This window comes from Rhinatrema bivittatum, chromosome 14, assembly GCF_901001135.1.
Source record: "Rhinatrema bivittatum chromosome 14, aRhiBiv1.1, whole genome shotgun sequence".
Taxonomy (NCBI): Eukaryota; Metazoa; Chordata; class Amphibia; order Gymnophiona; family Rhinatrematidae; genus Rhinatrema; species Rhinatrema bivittatum.
Genome location: NC_042628.1, coordinates 2,730,287 through 2,749,793, shown reverse-complemented (window position 1 = coordinate 2,749,793; position 19,507 = coordinate 2,730,287). Strand labels below are relative to the sequence as shown.

The window sequence follows — 19,507 nt, the reverse complement described above, 5'->3', positions numbered from 1 at the left end:
GGGCCTTGGCTGGGCTTAGCCTGCTTCTGAAGTCTTTGGGGGAGGGTGGACGCCTCTGGGAGGCATTTGATTTAATTATTTATTTATTTAATTCATTGCTTGAGTAGGTGTTAAAGGCAGTTTAAAACAGGGGTGGGCAAACCTCTTTGTCCTGGGGCCACATTAAGAACCTAAGATGTTGTCATACTGGGTCAGACCAAGGGTCCATCAAGCCCAGCATCCTGTTTCCAACAGAGGCCAATCCAGGTCACAGGTACCTGGCAGGATCCCAAGGGGAGGATAGATCCCAGGCTGCTTATCCCATCAATACGCAGTGGATTTCTGCAATTCCACCTTAATAACTGTTAATGGACTTTTCCTCCAGGAACTTGTCCAAAACTTTTTTAAATGCAGCTACTCTAACAGCTTTCACCACATCCTCTGGTAGTGAATTCCAAAGCTTAATTATGCATTTTAAATGTAGTTTTAAATGTATCACCGACTTACTTCATTGTGTGTCTCCTGGTCTTTGTAGCTGGGAAAAAGCTGATGTAGCTGGATTCAAAAAAGGTTTGGAAAAGTTCTTGGAGGAGAAGTCCATTAACGGCTATTAATCAAGTTTACTTAGGGAATAGCCACTGCTATTAATTGCATCAGTAGCATGGGATCTTCTTAGTGTTTGGATAATTGCCAGGTTTGGCCTCTGTTGGAAACAGGATGCTGGGCTTGATGGACCCTTGGTCGGACCCAGTATGGCAAGCCTTTTGTAAACAAAAATACCTGAAAGTTTGCTGGTATTTACGTAAGAGGATATTTTCAGTTTTTGTTTTTTCTGAATGGAACAAATAGCCTCACTTGTCACGTTTTTCACATTCATGAAAAACAAATGCACATCCTAGTAGTGGGTTACCCAGCGGAAAGTTGTAACGAGGGAATCAACGTCATTTAAACTCTGCCATTACTATCCAGTGAGGCAAAGACAGAGACGCTAGTAACTGAAGGTGGGATCTGCCCTTACAGAGAGCCATGACATCAAACATTCACTGATATTTGCTCATTTCATTAATAGTGCAGAATGCAAAATCACCAAAATCTGAGTGTTCTGTCTCCTACGTCACATAATCCCCCATAAATACAGGTTAAATCCTGTAGCCTTATGAGAACGTCACCATCCCACCATAATGTGTGACAGTCACTGGATGCAAGCAGATCGCTGAATAGAGGCAGCGCTTCTCTCGTCTGTCTCTAGGACAAACGGTCAATAAAGCTTTTCAATGGGGGAGGAGATCTTGAAGGTGGCTCCATAGGTGGGAACTCGTGTGCACTGGGACCGAGTGGAGGCGTTCATGGGGTGGATGTTGAAGCGCGCTCTTTATAAAATTCGGCAGCTGTATGCACCAAATACCCGCTGTAACTCGTGTGGCGATCGTTTTCAAAGTGGGATTCGTGCACGTAAGTTCGTTTTTGAAAATCGGTGTAACTTGGGCAGCCTTTTGCCGACTTTCTCATGCTGGAGGTTTGAAAACTATCCTCAGAGTGTGCAAATGGCTCCCAATGGCCTAAAAATGTTCAGAGAGCAGCTCTTCTCAGGATGAGGGAACACCTTGCCCGAAGAACTGCGGCTGACAAGAAACTTCGTAAGACTTGGTTCTTTAAGCAGAAACCAACGTGATGGAGCTAGGCCAGAAAAGGAAGGATCTAATCCAATGAGTGCGCACATAAGGCCACCATAAAATGGATTAGATTGGTTTTATATTTTATGTTTGTGATTGATTGTTTTAATTGTAATGCTTTACAATATTTTAATTTTTAATGTTTATGTGGTTAATTTTGCTTTGAAAAGTCTTAATCTGTTAATGTCAAATGTAATGTTTTGAATTACATTATGTATATATGAATATGTAAACCACTTGGACTTCTAGAAATAAATAAACTAAACTAGCAGTCCCCAAAGGCGTACACATACGTTAACACAAGCTGTCTTGCATTCAGATGAAAGGCGTAAGTGAGAAATCGCCATGGGATGAGTGCATGGAAAGCATTGTAACTCCATAGAGAACAGAGAGGCCGCACGTTGGCCAAGGACCTCTGGAAACGCCTTGGTAAAAATAATGAAACCAAGAAATTACTTTCGTTTCTGCAAAAGTGGGGCCTTTCTTGAAAAGCTCCACGTGTCGCATTATAATCTTCCTGATTGGTGATGTCATCATCCCCTGAGACTGTGGCTTGTTTTGCAGTTGAAATAAAAGCATAATAAAGCGGCGTCTGTTTCAAACCTTGAGCACATTACATCTCTGGATGAATCCTGGGCAGGAATTAATCCTCCTCGTAATCTTTTCAGTGTAAAACACCCACCCACAGGAATCTTCTCTCGGCTGGGGGCTATCACAAAGGAGCAAGTTTTATATCATTAGTTGTGGGTTTGTTTTTTTTTAAAGAGGATTAGGAAAGTCTAAATATTCTCCTTTTTTTTAATCAAGATGTCTAAATGGTAGACAAATTTAAGATTAAAATTCCTAGTTTGCAAACATGGGAAAAATGCCAAATTCTTTATCGGGTGACACCTCCCTCCCTCCCCCAGCGTATTGACGCCAGATGCAAATGCATGGCGGATATCTGAGATGGGCCCCAGATTCAGCAGCCGCATCCAGGGCCCCCATGCCAGTGCCATTTACTGGTTAGAAGAATTCCCCAGGAAAGGAGAAATAATTTTGTGTCTTGCACAGAAGAATAGCGGGTTCCCTTGTATGAGATGTTCTCAGCTCGAAGATCTCGTGCACAACGTCTCCTGCTTGTGCGGTGCGATATTTGAATATAAGGATTCAGTAATAATAAAACATTTGCACTAAATTGGAGACAAGCTTGCAAAAAAATCTGTCTCGAATCTCACATGTAAGGTCGAATTTATGGGCTGATCGGAGGTTGAAATTTGTGTGTGAAAATGGATAATTGCTTCCAAAATGGAATCTGTTCCTGAGACTATAGAGTGGCTTGTTGGGTTTTATGAGTTTTAGGAACTAAATAAAATAAAAACAAAAAAACAGAGTGACCGGAAATTTCTCAATAAAGAAAACGGCTTCCTTATTATTGCTAAAGCCGTGCTCTGGGCCAGATGTTGCATCTAGCATTACGTTTGCGGTGTGCCTGGACTCTAATCTCCCTTTTGCATGCAGTGTGCAGTACAAGCTCTGCTGTCTAGCGTCATATTTCAGATTGTATTCACTCCTGGGGGAATTCTGCGCACACATTTAAAATTCTGCATACTTTATATTGGTCAAAATAATTCATTTGAAATGTAATATAGAAAAGTTATTGCTCAGTGTACTTTTAAGGGAATTCTGCATCATTTAAGTTTTCCTTCCACCCTCTCGCTCTAATCCCCTGGCCAATCTCCTTTCACTGCCATCGCAGGCTCCAACTACTCCACTCTCCATGATCTCTCCCGTGTTCTTCCACTCTACCTCTACCTCCCAGCCTTCGGCCCCACACACACGCTCCCTCTCTCTCAAGGTCACACACACAATCACACCAGAGTCTCTTATGCACACACACACCCCTCACACAGGCTCCCTCTCTCTTAAGGACACACCATCACACCAGAGGCTCTTATGCACACACACACACACACCCCTCACACAGGCTCTCTTATGCGTTCTCTCTCTCAGCAACACAGGCTCCCTCTGTCCCTCTCAGGTGCACACACCCCCCTCACACAGGCTCCCTCTCTCTCAAGGTCACACATACACACCATCACACCAGAGTCTCTTGTGCGCACACACACACACACACACACAGGCTCTCTTATGCATTCTCTCTCTCTCTCTCATATGCATGCACACACCCTCATACAAGCTCCTTTTCTCTCTCGCACATAGGCTCCCTCTCTCACACACATGCATACAGATGTACCCAATCCCTCTTTTTTCATACATCCAGGCTCCTGATCTCTCAGTCACATGCACCCTCCCTCACACATACTTGCCCTCATGTGCACAGTGTCGCACTTCATTCTCTCAAATGCTTTCTTGCATCTCCTGTTTTCGGCCTTGACGGGGATGGGGTCTGCTCATAGCCTGCATGTCTTTCCCCAAATTCTCCTAAAAAAATACAAATTCTGCATGGGAGGGGAATTTTGCACAAATTCTGTGCTCGCAGTAGTGCAGCATTCCTCCAGCAGTAAGTAATGCTGTGAGTTCACTTGTTACAGATAACTGTTAAATAGTATTAGGAAGTTCACAATATTTAGTAATGTTCATTTTCTCTCTAACGCTATCTCTAATCTTGTTTGGTGTTTGACCTCTCTGTTTTTTTCTGTGTGAGAGTAAATAGTGATATCTCTGCTGGTGTGAGGTTATCTCCTGCGTAGGATATGAAATTCTTGCCAATGTCTCTTCCTTATGGTCAAACCAGCAAAGGTGAAGAAGGCAATAGGGCCTGGTGCCCATGTACCCCTCCTAAACCAGTGAGACTTCTTAAGAAAGCAGAGATCAGGAGTTACAGCACCTGAAGCCTTCATACCTGCGGTGTTGACTTCCTGGGGCCTGCAGCGTTGTGGTGTTGTGCACCAGGAGGGGACTGGATGCAGGCAGAAAATCTTGACTTTTAGTCCCAGGATCTGCAATAATGCACACAAACTAATCCGCACAAAGTTACACCTGCGTTATGGCGCACACTCAAACAGTAACAACCCTATCTATGAAAAGGTAATACTACAAATATTAAACACCAATACACCTCCTATTAGGAAAACAGAACAAGCCAAGCTGCTATAGAAAAGTACAAGCTTGCAGAATTCCCTTACCTGGATCACCCATGCAGAGCACAGACAGATCCTCACACCAAATGCAGAATAAAGTGACCAAGTTAATGTGTGTGTTTTTCCACTGTTGCACTATATTTATTTTTATTTATTTATTTATTTAACGTGTTTTATATACCGTCATTCGGTTTCGCCATCAGAACGGTTTACATTGCTCGTGAAATAATTTTGGTTACAACAATCAGCGCAGCAAAAAGTCATCTGCAAGGAAAGGTTTTGGGGTTTGATTGTTTGTTGAAAACTTATACAATAATTATTACATATTAAGAGTTTCCTATCACAGCGCTGTTCATGCCTGTGTTAATGTTGATATAAATACAAAAGGATTGTTACTAGAGGTAGTAGGTAAGGTCAGTTGCACATTGGCTTAGGTGTTCAGATGGTGGGAGTGATTGAGGGACGGAGCGTCTTTTCTTGGTGTTGGGTTGCCTGGTTGATTTGGTGATCTTGTTGAATGAGTGACTTTGAGTAGGCTCTGGTAAGAAGCCAGGTTTTCAGGTCCTTTTTGTTGCTTGGTTGATTTCTTATTTCCATTGCTATTGCGTTCCATATCCTGGGGCTGGCGATGGATCTGGCTCTCTCGCGGGTTGTGTTTAGTTTTGTGGTTCTGGCGTGAGGGATTTTGAGGAGGCCTTTGTTCCTCAGTCTGGCTTCTTGCTGTTTCCAGTTCAGTTTTTATGTCCACATTTCTATTTACACATTTCTCAAGAAGTATAAAATAATTCTAAAACTAGAATAAATATAATAAAGTTTCAAAACAACTGATAGAATAACATTGAATCATTAAAAACTTACAAAATTATTAAAAATTCTCTAAACACCAATAAAATATTTCAAACAGCAGACACATCATCTAATACCCAATAACTAACATGACAGTCAATCAAGAAAGATAAACTTAAAAAAAAAAAATCTTTCCTTACCCTCTCCAGCAACTCTCCTACTCCTTTCCCCTGCAGGCCAAGAGCACTCACCAGAAGCAGCAGTGGCTGCTGAAGCTCTGTCCTCATGGTCCTCTTCCTTAGGGCCCATGACTAGTCTGTCACACACTCACACTCTGTCTCACACATACCAGTCACCTCCCTGACCAATCTTCCTCACACATGCTTCCTCTCTCTTACTTACACACACAATCTCTCTCTCACGCACACACACATATGCTGGCTCACACATACCAGAGACTTCCCTGACTATCTCTTTCTCTCTCACACACCAGACACCTCCCTGACCAATCTTTCTCACACATGCTTCTTCTCTCTTACTTACACACACAATCTCTCTCTCACGCACACACACATATGCTGGCTCACACATACCAGAGACTTCCCTGACTATCTCTTTCTCTTTCACACACCAGACACCTCCCTGACCAATCTTTCTCACACATGCTTCCTCTCTCTTACTTACACACACAATCTCTCTCTCACGCACACACACATATGCTGGCTCACACATACCAGAGACTTCCCTGACTATCTCTTTCTCTTTCACACACCAGACACCTCCCTGACCAATCTTTCTCACACATGCTTCCTCTCTCTTACTTACACACACAATCTCTCTCTCACGCACACACACATATGCTGGCTCACACATACCAGAGACTTCCCTGACTATCTCTTTCTCTCTCACACACCAGACACCTCCCTGACCAATCTTTCTCACACATGCTTCTTCTCTCTTACTTACACACACAATCTCTCTCTCACGCACACACACATATGCTGGCTCACACATACCAGAGACTTCCCTGACTATCTCTTTCTCTTTCACACACCAGACACCTCCCTGACCAATCTTTCTCACACATGCTTCCTCTCTCTTACTTACACACACAATCTCTCTCTCACGCACACACACATATGCTGGCTCACACATACCAGAGACTTCCCTGACTATCTCTTTCTCTCTCACACACCAGACACCTCCCTGACCAATCTTTCTCACACATGCTTCCTCTCTCTTACTTACACACACAATCTCTCTCTCACGCACACACACATATGCTGGCTCACACATACCAGAGACTTCCCTGACTATCTCTTTCTCTCTCACACACCAGACACCTCCCTGTCCAATCTTCCTCACACATGCTTCTTCTCTCTTACTTACACACACAATCTCTCTCTCACGCACACACACATATGCTGGCTCACACATACCAGAGACTTCCCTGACTATCTCTTTCTCTTTCACACACCAGACACCTCCCTGACCAATCTTTCTCACACATGCTTCCTCTCTCTTACTTACACACACAATCTCTCTCTCACGCACACACACATATGCTGGCTCACACATACCAGAGACTTCCCTGACTATCTCTTTCTCTTTCACACACCAGACACCTCCTTGACCAATCTTCCTCACACATGCTTCCTCTCTCTTACTTACACGCACAATCTCTCTCACACACACACACACACACACATACGCTGGCTCACTCTCTTACCCCCAGCACACTTGCCAGCTACAGCACAAGGCAGCCAGTATGCTGCTATTAAAGCAGAGTTGTGACAGGCTGGGAACTGCAGCAGGAGTGACTCCCCTCGGCCCTGCAGCGGTAAGAAGGCAGCACTCAGTGTCTTCCTGTGGTGCAGAGCAGAGGGGCAATCAGCTGTCTTCCTGTGCTGTGGGGCTTTCCTGCAGTGTGGTTGTTGGGGAAATCCGTGGATTTAGGTGCCCCGGACCTGTGGCGGTGAAGGACTGCCTCAGCAAGGAGACGGAAGTGCTCCCACGAATGCGGGAGGTGGAGGGAGCCTTGGACCACAATCTCTGCGGTGGCAGCAGCACGGCCCTTTCTTCTTCCCACGCATCCACTAAACATTGTTTCCTCTTCCGGGCCGCAGGGGCAGGACGAAGAAGAGGCCACGTTGCTGTTGCCGGCTTCCACAAGCACTGGTGCCATTCCTCTCTGGGCTTGAACGTGCTGATAGCCCGGGCAGGAACGGCAGCAGTGTCGCACTGGGGTGGAGTAGAGGGAGGGAAGAGCAGCGGGAGACCAGGAAGCGTGCGACACACCTATCCGTGCTTGGCAGCACACTGGCTGGGAACCATCTCTAAACAATTACTGTTTGCTTTTCCTTTTGGTGAGATGGCTGTTGCCTCTCCTGGGTTAGAGGGTTCTCTGAGAGAAAATGGCTGCGATGGCATTCCTGAGGCCCTGGGAGAGACGTTCGATCATTCTGGGCTTAAAGGGTCCTAACTGGGATGGTCGCTGTCACTTCTGGATTAAGAGGGTCCCTGCAGGGACAACTGCAGTCACGCCAGGTATAGATGGACCCTTTATACATTGCTGATCTGGAAATAATTATAATTGTCATTGCCTTGGCTGATGTTAATCTTCCGTAGGAATATTGATTGCTTTATTATGGTACATGGCCCCTTGTAACCCAGCACTTGCTCTCATTGTAAAACTGAAAGCTTTAATGTGCCAACTCCTAGCTCATTCTGAATTATGGGCTTTCCTTTGGCAAGGAGCATTTTTCTACTTTTACCACTGAGTTTGTTTTTGTTTAGGGCAACTCTGCATTCATTATAGTGATGGGCAATAGTCCTTCAAGATCTGCAGATAAAACTGTGACCATGAGCAAGGTAGTATGTGGAAGTCCATACAGGCTGCGGAGACGGGCTCCATCTCCGTGCCCTCCCTGTGCATCGGGGAATGGTGTACAACATGTTAAACTGTATTATTTCACAATGGGACTGCATGATATATTGTGATCTCATGGGCTTGCTCCATCTGAGCCTTAAATCTACCAAGCAGCGCCAGAGCAGAACGAGTGAGGAGGCCCTGCCTGAGATCTGAACACATTAACCCATGACCTAAATGTCAGACTCCTCTACCAGGACAGAGAGTCCTGCTACCCTTCCCCACCCTTCAGGTTCTTAACATCTCAAAAACTGAGGAGGACATTTACAGGTCAGAGAACACCTGCATGCACAGTTTCTTATTTCTTGTATTTTTTAAGTTAAAATTCCAAATGTCCAAGTCTGGAAGATAAAGATCTTTTTTTTTTTTCCTGAAATCATTAAGGAGGTTGTCGTCCATGCAGTTTTGAAAGCAAACTTATGTGCACATACTCCCATCAAAACCAGGCACATCCATTTGCGCCTGATAATCTGTGCATGGAAATTCACGCATATTTTTGAAAATCCAAAAAGATGCACGTCTGCTCCCGAGATGCCTGTGTTCAGCCTGCATGTCGCAGGTCATAGACATGGAAGATTTGATAAGGGTAAAGCATGATTTTACCTGTTTAAAAGCCTTGAAAATTGTTATTGAGTTTTTGAATGACAGAAATACAAGAACCACATCAAACATGCTGTATATGTTTGTGGTTCTTGTATCTCTGTCATTAAAAGCCTTTGTAAAATGACCCTGTAAGTCTCTATCGTGCCACTCCCGTGCACTTCTCTGACTGACCCTGCTTGGCACCTAACTTACGCCGTTCACAGTAGAGTTTGCAGAATCCTGCTTCCAGATGTGCTGAGGGCTCTGCAAAATCTGGGACAGATGTGTAATGCTGCAGAACTTCACAAGGAGCCCCCAGCAACTCGCCTCGAAGCAAATGGAAATCCTCTCAGGGATTCTCGGCAGCAGCTGTGATCACAAGTTCCAGTCTTACGTTTTCTTGTTAACAGGCAAAACTGTCCAAAAACTAAGGAATGATCTCCACTAATTAAACACCTCTTTCCTAGTGATAGTAAGCAGGTGCAGGGAGATTTTAATTAAAGGCTGCAGTCATTTCCTCTCTTGCTGGATGAAAAGAGAACCAGATTCAGATGCCTGGCAAGCCGACTGCGGAAGAGTCTGAGCCTTTACCTCTAGGAAAACAGGTGGAGCAGAGGGCAAAGGCTGAAAAGCAGCAGCTGTATTTATCATTCAGACACGAATATGAGGGCAGATAGTTCCTACGCCAGAGCCCAGGTGACCACTCCTTCACAACTCGGGCTTCCTTGAATTCTGCTCCTGGTTTTGCCTCCCCCCACCCTCTGTGAAGAAACAGTTCCTGCTACCCCTGAGCCTGCCTTCTCGGTGCCTCGTATCTTGCTATCTTGTTCTAGAACTTTTCTTCCACTGAAAATGGTTGTTGCTCGTGCAGTATTAATATTTACTCTGGAGGACACCTATTTAGGTCCTCGGACCTCATCTGGTGGGGCTTTTGGTGGAGACTTTGCACTGCTTTGAATTGCAGCTTCATGACTGCCTCCAGCTTGTCTGTATCCTTTCAAAGCATGGACATTTGTAGATGGACATTGGCCTTTCTCTACTACTTACACTTCACCCTCTGCCCTGCGTATTCCTCTGCCTACTGTTTTGCAACCTTGAAAAGTATCAGATATGAGCCTGACTTCAGTGCAGGGAAAAACTGTGGAAACTTATAAAGAATAAAATTACAAAACTTTTAGATAGACCTGGTTTAATGGGACACAGCCAGCATGGATTTACCCAAGGCTAGTCTTGCCTCACAAATCTGCTTCACTTTTTTGAAGGGGTTAATAAACATGTGGATAAAGGTGAACCGGTAGATGTAGTATACTTGGATTTTTCAGAAAGCTTTTGACAAAGTTCCTCATGCGAGGCTTCTAGGAAAAGTAAAAAGTCATGGGATAGGAGGCGATGTCCTTTCGTGGATTACAAACTGGTTAAAAGACAGGAAACAGAGTAGGATTAAATGGTCAATTTTCTCAGTGGGAAAAGGTAAACAGTGGAGTGCCTCAGGGATCTGTACTTGATCCAATGCTTTTTAGTATATATAAATGATCTGGAAAGTGGTACATTGAGAGTTAATCAAATTTGCAGATGACACAAAATTATGCAGAGTAGTTAAATAACATGCGGATTGTGATAAATTACAGGAGGACCTTGTGAGGCTGGAAGATTGGGCTTCCAAATGGCAGATGAAGTTTAATGTGGATAAGTGCAAGGTGTTGCACATAGGGAAAAATAACCCATGTTGTAGTTCCACAATGTTAGGTTCTATCTTAGAAGTTAACCCCCAGGAAACAGATCTAGGCGTTGTAGTGGATAATAATTTGAAATTGTCGGCTCAGTGTGCTGTGGTGATCAAAAAAGCAAACAATGTTAGGAATTATTAGGAAGGGAATGGATAATAAAATGGAGGATGTCATAATGCCTCTGTATCGCTCCATGGTGAGACCGCACCTTGAATACTGTGTACAATTCTGGTCACCGCATCTCAAAAAAGATATAATTGCGATGGAGAAGGTACAGAGAAGGGTGACCAAAATGATAAAGGGGATGGAACAGCTCCCCTATGAGGAAAGGCTGAAGAGGTTAGGACTTTTCAGTCTGGAGAAGAGACAGCTGAGGGGGGATATGATAGAGGTCTACAAAATCATGAAAGGACTTGAACAAGTTAATGTAAATTGGTTATTTACTCTCTCAGATAACAGAAGAACTAGGGGGCACTCCATGAAGTTAGCAAGTAGCTCATTTAAAACAAATAGAAGAAAATTCTTTTTCACTCAGTGCATAGTTAAGCTCTGGAATTCATTGCCAGAGGATGTGGTTACAGCAGTTAGTGTAACTGGGTTTAAAAAAGGTTTGAATAAGTTCCTAGAGGATAAATCCATAAAATGCTATTTTGGTAATTAATAAGCAATAGTAAGATTGTGATTTATTTAATGTTTGGGTACTTGTAGCTTGGATTGGCCACGGTTGGGAACAGGATACTGGGCTTGATGGGACCCTTGGTCTAACCCAGTGTGGCATTTCTTATGTTCTTATGTTATGTTCTTATCCCTAGGTCTCTCTTGGGGTGGGTCTCCAAAGGGCTTTGTTTTGCACCCAATAAGGTAAAAGGATGCTAAACCAATATCTCACTAACCCTGAATACAATACAGCAAAACGTGCAGGGAACGTGCCCACAAAACATGGGTATATCAAAAGTCAAACCCCTTTAATACTCAATCCAAAATAAAATAAAGAGGTTTTACAATTACTTCAAAAGGAAATTTAAATCATAAATCAACAATTTTTTAAAAGCAAAGAATATACAGTCATAAACAATATTCTATACAATCGTTTTAAAAAAGTACAAACAACTTCTCCCATATAACATAAAACATAAACATAACCCCCCCAATAAAATATACAAAAGAAAACAAATCAGAATATATCCCACCCACTAAAAAATCAAGAGTCCCACAAACCCCTCTAATTTATTTCCTTTCTTTAATGCCCACGATACTGCTGCCAAGTTCAGGGGCACTGAATCAACATTCAGACCACTAAATCCCTATCTTCCAGTGTAGTACACGCTATTTATACGGCACAACCACTGGTCACAAACTATCTCCTAGACAAGGACACTTGATGTTAAATATCCTCAATCGTTCAAAGAAAAAACCATCCAACATGAGCTCATGTTTTGTCTCAACCCAGAAGCTGCGTCGGGGGAGACTACATAAGAAAAAATAAAAATACAAATTAGCAAAACAAAACCTAATAAACACCCAGCAACAACAACAACAAAAAAAAACGTACTAGTACTATAACTATAAATGCTTTCAATTATCACAAAGTCTGCAAAAATAACAAAAAAAACGTTCTCCCTCAAACCATAAACCGAACACAACCTCCGCATCAAAGATTACTTTCAAGATTTATTTAGATGTAAGTAATCTTTGATGCGGAGGTTGTGTTTGGTTTAAAGAAATTTTGTATGGTTTGAGGGAGAAAACATTTTTTGTTATTTTTACAGACTTTGTGATAAGAATATACTGGGTCAGAACAATAGCTTATGTACAGGATGCTGGGCTCGATGGACCTTGCTCTGACCCAGCCTGGCCCTTCTTATGTTCTTATGTACAGGATGCTGGGCTCGATGGACCTTGCTCTGACCCAGCCTGGCCCTTCTTATGTTCTTATGTACAGGATGCAGGGCTCGATGGACCTTGGTCTGACCCAGCCTGGCACTTCTTATGTTCTTATGTACAGGATGCAGGGCTCGATGGACCTTGGTCTGACCCAGCCTGGCACTTCTTATGTTCTTATGTACAGGATGCAGGGCTCGATGGACCTTGGTCTGACCCAGCCTGGCACTTCTTATGTTCTTATGTACAGGATGCAGGGCTCGATGGTCCTTGGTCTGACCCAGCCTGGCACTTCTTATGTTCTTATGTACAGGATGCAGGGCTCGATGGACCCTGGTCTGACCCAGCCTGGCACTTCTTATGTTCTTATGTACAGGATGCTGGGCTCGATGGACCTCGGTCTGACCCAGCCTGGCACTTCTTATGTTCTTATGTACAGGATGCTGGGCTCGATGGACCTCGGTCTGACCCAGCTTGGCACTTCTTATGTTCTTATGTACAGGATGCTGGGCTCGATGGACCTCGGTCTGACCCAGCCTGGCACTTCTTATGTTCTTATGTACAGGATGCTGGGCTCGATGGACCTCGGTCTGACCCAGCCTGGCACTTCTTATGTTCTTATGTACAGGATGCAGGGCTCGATGGACCTTGGTCTGACCCAGCCTGGCACTTCTTATGTTCTTATGTACAGGATGCTGGGCTCGATGGACCTTGGTCTGACCCAGCCTGGCACTTCTTATGTTCTTATGTTCAGGATGCTGGGCTCGATGGTCCTTGGTCTGACCCAGCCTGGCACTTCTTATGTTCTTATGTACAGGATGCTGGGCTCGATGGACCTTGGTCTGACCCAGCCTGGCACTTCTTATGTTCTTATGTTCAGGATGCTGGGCTCGATGGACCTTGGTCTGACCCAGCCTGGCACTTCTTATGTTCTTATGTACAGAATATGCAATTTAATCTCATGCATAAGCCATTGTGGATCTCACATGTCGCATGTTAAATCATCCAGTCCTGCACTAGGCTGAGACGTAGATGGCAGACCAGGAGGTGAAGCAGACGACAGAGGACTAAGCTCTGAAGTAGATGAATGACACCAGGAGCAGGCCCCCAGGTTTGTCTTCAGGCATAATCCCCCCCCCCCCACCCCCCCTCAGCCTATTGCCTTGAACAGTGGTTTAGAGCCCCTCCATCCTCACTCGCATCCTCATTGTTTATGGCTTGTTCACGTCCCACAACCACTTACTAACTACACGTCAATTACCCATGCAGTGTGGACAAAAGAGAGACTGCGTTCTCTGCCCTCTTCCCTTAGAGGGGGGCCACCTTGAATTCAGAACTACAAATGATTTTCAGTGCCAATATTTCTTATTGCAAATGTCAAGTGCTGACTTACACGTACGACGGGCCAAGAGGGGTAAGATGGATTCTTTATTACGCCCACCAGCAGTAAGACAATCACTTTGTATTCTGTTGGTCCAAAGCTTGAAAACTATATAACTGAATTAAAAATACTTATAGACCTCCCTATGCAGGGGAAAGGCTGAGCCAGTCCTGGTTTTACTCCACTGCATGCAGGGAGCTGTAGTTCTATTTTCCTTAGACAAATCTCCCTGCATGCATCGCTGCAAACGGGACTGGTGCAGCCTGACCCTCCCACCTTGATAGGGAGCTCTATGGTCACTCTAGCCGTAGGCGGTCATATAGTTTGACAGAAATTGGAGAAAAAGATGGATGGTACATGGCCCTCTGTGGAACTTGCTTTATGGTATAGTGATGTAGAAATATGCATCCTCCATGCTGGAAATGCGTCAGTGAACTCTGCAGGTATTAGCAAGCTGATATTCCTCCTCCTTTGCAGGAGGAGGAATATCAGCTTGCTAATGACAGTCAGTCTCCGTCCTTTCTCCCCTCGTGTTGCCTGTCCGGAGTCATTTTCTTTCTGGCAGTGCAGATATGATATGGAAGATGCCCTGAATGCCTCCTGCTTCTCCTTGTTTGACCTGTCAGGACAGAATTCAGCGGATGAGCATGGCAGATCTTGGACAAGTGCCCAGACTCTGATCCAGCTCAAAGCAATCAAACACAAGCCGAGGCACCTTGATCATTCCCTCAGCATCCCCAGAAGGCCATTCCAAGGAGGTTGTCTGGTTCATTCGGCTCCACAGTAGGCATCTATCAGCTGTGCATTATTTAATCACAGTACAGTTGCCTGAATGTCAGCTAATGTCTGCTGTAATGGGACAACCATGGCTAGGATTTGTGTTCTATTGTAAAAGAAACCAATGTTGCCGTAAAGGACAGGAGGTCTTGAGAAACTCAGTGGAATAGCCATTGGCTCTCCCTGTAACCTTGGGAGTAGACGGCAGTATTTGGTTGTGTTCTATGTAAATCTCCCCAGAAGGGCACATAAAATGGGAGAGGGTCTGATGCCGATTGGGTTGCACAGCACCAGTCTCTCATCAGAGTTCAATGGAAACTGGGTCAAGCAGATGGTGTCACAGAGGCAAGGGCGACACAGTTCTCCCTCTGAGCTCGTTCACTTTGTCCTTGAAACTCATACACACAGATTCAAACAAACCAACTTTATTTCTGGGGTTACCAGCAGTCAGTTTACAAAATGAAATGTTTCACAATGCACTGAGCAAAACATAGGATTGCACAGCCAGCTTGCAGCAACATCTGTTTCCAGGCCAGAACCACATATTACTCAAATGTTGATAGTACAGACTACTGCTTTCTCAAAAGGCATAGATTTCTCGTACCGTTCTGAAGTCTTCCAAAACAATCTGATCTCTCCTTGAGGACTTGACAGATTCCTTGGATTCTCCCACTCAAGCCTCCTTGGATCTCCTCACTTCATAGGTCCTCCACGACAGTAAGACCCAATGCTTCACTGACCCAGGTTGGGTCACCTGGTTTATTTTCCTGTGAGGAGAAAAACCACAAACCTTGGTCCTTTCCTCTTGAGGGAGAAAGTCCCTGCAGAGTCCTCTTCAAGGGAAGAGGTTCCCCGGGCCACCCATTCCCTCTGTGAGTCTCTCAAATCTCTTCCCACTAAGTCTGAGCTCAGCATTTTATATTCCCTTATTCTCCCCCCAAAGGATCTCTCTCTCGTCACTTCTTAAATAAGACCTCCCCCAAAGAATCCATTGAACACACTTTCTGCCTTCTACTTAGTACTCATGCCTAGTGTAACTTTACCCTACCGGATGCCATATCTACCATACGTTCCATGACAGTGGCACAGATATCACCGACCACTTCTGCTCTCCTACAGTATCGCCACACCACCTTCATTCCACAATTTTAGCATTAAAACCCAAGTAGAACTTAGTGCGCCCCCTCACCCAGAATCTTCTCCCGGGTGTCTTGGTAACGCAATAAAGGATGCGTTCCTGGGAGATCAAACACACGGGCTTCTCCCAGTAATGCCGTGTGATTCCAGTAGATCAGACCTACAGAATTTTGTCCAGTCCTGGTTTTTCATTTCCCTTCATGATCCATTCTGGAAGTGAAACAGAGACAAAGAATTAAGACTTACAGCAAATCTCTAGAGGTCTGTGCACACAGGGGAAAGAATAAATCTTCTTCTACCCTGATTAACCATGACCTGGTTCCAGTCCCAGGAGATGCCGGGACACCTTTCCAGGATGCCATTATGTTAAGAATTCAGTGAGCTGCAGAGCATTATGAAGAGTGTGGTTTCATGGCCTACATGGAAATGTTAAGTTTGTTAATATCACTGCTCCTGAAGAAGAAACGAAAGACACGGTGTGTCGGGCAATGGCATTTAAACTTCTTGACAGGACTCGTACCATCTCACTTGGATTTCATCCATATTGTCCACTGCATCTTGAATTTAAGATAAGAGCCGATCTGCACTCTTACCATTTTAATGCATCACTTAAAAACTTTATGAAAAAATGTATATGGGGTATGATGCTATGTGAGACCAATGATTACGATATATGAGTGCCGCTTAAACTCTTTGCGTTCTGATACAGTTTTGGAACAGTGTGCGGCGACTATAAATCGTTCGGTTATAAGAAGGTCTCATTTACCATTTCGTTGACTCCTTGCTCTTTTCCTATGGTTATTGGTTTGCCTGTGGAATTGACGTTCACCACTAGGTAATTCGGGTTGGTTGATTAATTGTGGACACGTTTCCACCCAGACACCTTGGATGTCCTATCAGTCTCATTCATTCACGGGTCTTCGCATCTGTGCTGAGTGAGACGTAGATGTGGTGTCTGCGGGAGGGAGGGAGAACTTTCTTCAGCAGGTAGTTATTTGCTAGCGACATGAGGAGAGGATAATAGATTGTGCTGCATTACTGCAGCTGATTATTAAGTGCAGAGAGATGGCAGGACTGCTGGGGGGAGGGGAGGCAGGAAGGTGCACAGAGAGATGCCTTATCGTACTGCAGCTGTCTTACTGGATCAGGGATTGCTGTGAGGATGTTCCTCTGCCTCAGGCCCCCATCAAACCTCCAGCAGAAAACCGACAGGCAGTGGATCATTGTGACTATTTGCAAGTGTAATAAATGAATTTTAAAGACGAGATATTTACACAGCTACAGCATCCTAGAAAATAGATTGAAACTGAGCTCGTGGTTTTGTGGCGATTTGTCCCAGATCTGCGGGCAGTTGATGGGAATAGCATCCCACCAGGCTGGGGGCTCACAGGCACCAGCTTGGGTTAATGGGAGACCACATGCTACTGGGCTGTGATGCTTTCATTTCTGGGTCTAGTGTTTGTTCCCACCTGGGACTCAGTTTGGATTCTGTTGTTGGTATGGGGAGACCTCTTTGGGCACTGCTTTCCCTTCCCGCTGGTGGCCAGCATTCCCTTATTGCCATAATTGTGGGTTGCTGGCCGTTTATTCAGCCTTCAAAAAAATGTAGGAGATTTTTGAGGCAAGACTCCCCTTGGGTAAATCCATGCTGTCTGTGTCCCATTAAATCATGTCTTTCTATATGTTCTGTGATAGTTTCCATGATTTTTCCTGGCACTGGCATCAGGCTCACTGGTCTATAGTTTCCCCGATCACTTCTTGAGCCCTTTTTAAATATTGGGGTTACATTGGCCACTTTCCAGTCTTCAGGTACAATGGATGATTTTAATGACAGGTTACAAATTAATTGTAATAGGTCTGAAAGTTCATTTTTGAGTTTTCAGAACCCTGGGATGTAGACCATCCGGTCCAGGTGATTTGCTACTCTTCAGCTTGTCAATCTGGCCTAATGCATCTTCCAAGTTCACCATGATTTAGGTCAGTTCATCACAATATAATGAAAAACACGACCAAGCAACTAAAAGCTATTTTGTCTTTCTCAACTGGGAAGAGTCCTAGACTTTATGTATTCAAAATAGATTTTTATATGAAACTTACATTTGTGATTTCTCCCATTCTGAATAAGCTTTTTAATTGGCTTCAGTCTGAAAGGTGCATATGGAGATGTATTCAATGATGCTTAAAAAGAAGACAAGGCTGAACTTCATTCCAACTCCTACCATCCAATTTTTCTAATAAATACTGGCATCAAGATTTTAACGAAAGTGTTGCAATTGGAGCCTGTCATTTCTCTTTAGATTAATCAGAATCAAACTGGTTTTGTCAAGGGGAAGTCATCTACAGCTAACATGAGGTGGTTAAATATTATACCTTGTGTCTACTTGCTGTTAAGAACATGACATAGTGGGTCAGAGTAAAGGTCCATTGAGTCCAGCATCCTGTTTCTGATGGCGGCCAATTCAAGTCAGAAATATCCAGCAGGATCCCAAAGAATAGATTAAATCCTCCTTTCTCATAATCATGGATAAGCAGTGACTTGCCCAAGTGTAGTGACTAATAGTTTATGGACTTTTCTTCCAGAAACTGGGCTAAATCCTTTTAAAACCTAGCTACACTAACTGCTTTCACCACGCCATCTGGTAACAAATTCCACAGTTTAATTCTGCACTGAGTGAAAATAAATTTTCTTAGATTTGTTTTAAATGTGCTATCTGCAAGCTTCATGGGGTAAATAACTGTTCTTTGTTCATCCATTCCACCCTGCTTAGCATTTGAATCGGCTGTCCTAATACTTTTCTTTTTGTTGTCCTTGGTAAGTTTGGATTCCTTGCTGATTTAATGGCCAATTCTTGAATTTGGATCAAAGTTGATGGCTTTTTGTTGTATCAGATCAAAAATGAAATTAGACAGAGGATATCCAGTACCACCTTGTTTGTTTGTTAAAACTGACTCTGGAATCCTTGGCTCAAATGGTTAGGGATTCCCCTCAGGAAAATGATTTTTTTTGTGATAAGCAAATTATGGGGTCAATTTTGAAAGGATTAGTTGGAATCTGTGTGTAATATCATGAATTACATAGGTAGATCTGTGAAATTTCAGTTGCCTAAAATATGTGCGTGAAAAAGTCATTCCAGAGATTGAGGGGGAGGGGCTTCTTTTCGGGGGCATATACACTTCATTTTCAGACTACACTACTGTCCAGCACTGCATAAGTGTGTGCACACACGTTCCATTTCTACACCTCTGCACGTGTAGTAAGCGTGGATGTTGCACCATCGCTCAGCACTGCTTACGTTTAGCTGCTTGATGAGTTATGCAGTTACCTTGGGTTTGAAATTTGGCTGGGGCTGTGCTGGCTGAAGAGCATGCCCGCAACACTGACAAGGTCTCCTTATAAAATCTAAACAATTTCTTGACATCTGATGCAGGGGACCTGTAAAGAAGAAAACCTCTACTGCTCAAAGACAAATAGAGAATTTCTGAGACCAGAAGAAGAAACCAAATCTGATGTAAAAGTAGAAAATCTCCAGTAAGCTTGGTGGCAGGGGCTCTGCAGCATGGATTAAGAATCA

The 19,507-nt window shown here is 44.0% G+C and overlaps 1 protein-coding gene and 1 long non-coding RNA gene across 3 annotated transcripts in view; one reads left to right on the top strand and one right to left on the bottom strand.

Annotated features, from left to right (window-relative positions):
* The window catches only part of RAB26 (RAB26, member RAS oncogene family), a 104,495-nt gene that overhangs the window by 39,873 nt on the left and 45,115 nt on the right, over positions 1-19,507 (top strand). The gene's annotated exons all lie outside the window — the stretch shown is intronic.
* LOC115076005 lies at positions 15,217-16,886 on the bottom strand. The gene is made up of 3 exons (XR_003852668.1): positions 16,702-16,886; positions 15,988-16,145; positions 15,217-15,565 (listed from the first exon to the last, which is right to left on the bottom strand). It is a non-coding gene; the product is annotated as an uncharacterized LOC115076005 (long non-coding RNA).